Source organism: Sinocyclocheilus grahami, unplaced genomic scaffold (assembly GCF_001515645.1).
Source record: "Sinocyclocheilus grahami isolate Dianchi unplaced genomic scaffold, SAMN03320097.WGS_v1.1 scaffold870.1, whole genome shotgun sequence".
NCBI classification, from domain to species: domain Eukaryota; kingdom Metazoa; phylum Chordata; class Actinopteri; order Cypriniformes; family Cyprinidae; genus Sinocyclocheilus; species Sinocyclocheilus grahami.
The window spans coordinates 359,390-361,774 of record NW_015506049.1 but is presented as its reverse complement, the minus strand read 5'-3'; positions in this window follow the sequence as shown (position 1 = coordinate 361,774).

Below are 2,385 nucleotides of genomic sequence, written 5' to 3'. Positions count from 1 at the left end.
CATAGTGTACAAAAACAACATGTATTAATAACATGTATCTTGTTAATGACATTAAACTATAAGCACATGCAGTTTAAGTGATGATAAATGTTCATCTATGTGCTTGAGATAAGCTCCCCTCATTTTATCAAACTCTGGGACCAAATTAATAGGCTAGTCTGTGAGAGAATCTTGTACACCTTTAGCCGCCTTATTGCCCGTTCAACGTGAATGCGGGCATGAGCAATGCGTCGCGTGTGGGTGACTTCCTCATTAGTCAGCTGGCACTGTTTGCGTGTAAATGCTGGCATAACTAAATTCACCTTGCGTTCCTCCAATAAGTCCCTGATCGTGAATCCACGGTTCGCCATCACCTCATCTCCGGGCCTCAAGCAGTCCAGAAACCCTGAGTTCTGTGCAATGTACCTGTCGCTACATTTGCCACCATAAGCCTCTGAAATAAACATGACTAATCCAGATGGAGAAGTTGCTACCAGATACTTCAGAGTATTACTGGCATAATAGTGACTGTACGATTCACTTCTTGAATCTAGATTTTTAGCCTTCTGTAGAACAGTTTCTGTGCAGTCAATTATACAAGTAGTGTTTGGAAAATTATCTTTAAAAGCCTCTGGCAGAGTGGCCTTGATGGTTTCACGGGACAGCCATGGAATAAGATCCTTGGTATGCTTGTACAAAACATCTATCCAAAGTTTCACAGTTTTGCTGACCTGACCATGTGACTTGTTTTGCCGTTTTGCCAAGTCAGCATTGACAAAGTTCTGTCTGAGTTTCATAAGTGTCATCAGGATTTGGTCTGCAACCAGATGAAGTGATGAAGTAGGGGCAAAACCTTGCAGGCAGGATACAAGAGTGTGGAACTCAAGAAGTGGAATACCGGTGTACAACAAGCAGTCTGCATTGTTTGTCAATGTATAACTTGCAGCTGGCTGTAACTCAGGGGGTGGTGCGAGTGTTAAGCCACATGGGATGGTGGGTCCTTTCGAAGGATTGGACCACTACGTTTGGGCATCACAGAGGGAAGTAGGATTTTGTTCCACATCCATGGTATCAAGCTCACCTACAGGCAACAGAGCAATTGCACACTGAGAATTCAATAAGAGTTGTTGCTGTGGTTGTTTAATAAAATAAGAAAAAGAAATGTATTTTAGGAAAAAATATTTATAACCTTAAAATACATTTCTGGCTTTGTCTTTGTAATATATATAACACATAAATTACTAATAGCTACGCAAATTATCACAGGAATTAGTCATTTATGTGTAATATATTTTACCATAAGATACATTTGAGTAATGTATTGTGTGTGTGGTGTTAGGATGGCACACTATATTCAATTTGCAAATTAATATAGATAAAACACAGAAAAAAAATGCATGCTACAAATGCATAATGCGTGTAATTTAAATGAATACCTGTAACTTAACTGATAGACAAAACTAATTTGGTAGTCACTTTACAATACAGTATGAAGAGAATGAGTACTGCAGAAATCAGCAATAAAATCATGCACATTTGTGATAAGCTAGCTAGCTAGCCAGCAAGTATAAACGACCCTTTTCTGTTATTCATGTTTTCCAGTCAAACGCAGAAATTTGTGTAACGCTTAGTGAGTAAAGTTACCTGTTGAGAATGAACTGTCATCCCTCCTGAGGAGTCGGCGTCTCTTTTCTGGAGGCTTCTCATAACCGAGGAAAAGAGTAGGGTATGGGTTGTCCTCTGTCGGGTTTTTTTCCACAAAGTGAAAAGAGCATACGTAAAGCGTTTTGGGGGGCTTCTTTAAGTTCAGGTTTTTGAGCCAGTTTCGCTTAGCTTCGTCTTCTATAGGAAGGCGATGAAAACTGTACCTTCTCTCGCAAGTGCATTCCGCTCTAACTTTAGGTTTGTGTATATAGCACTGTTCTTTAAGCCACAAATTAAGCTTCGTCTGGTTACAAGTGCATCCACGGACAGCACAGGTTGTTCCAGAGCTTTGTAATGCCATTTTAATATATTCCCGCCTGAAAAACAAACCGCACATAAACAAAACATTTCACCGTCGGCGCAACTCAGTCAACGCTGCTACTATTTCCGGCGGAAGTTATACCCATAATCGTTTTTACAGCAGCGCCCCCAGGAAAAAGGTGGATACAGTAGAAAATATAGATCTGAGTATTGGACAGTTTAATTTTTTGCACTTATATCATTGTACTATTAAAGCATTGTATGTTTAAAGATATAAAGGATATTAAGCTATATATAAGATATAAGGACATTAAGCTGCTGACTAGTCTGAGGTAAGTACAAATTGAAACAACTTCAGTCAGAGTAATATATTGTCTCTTTAGTAACCACTGATTTCAATTTGGAACCCATTTAAAACACTGAACTTGTAAGATCATAACA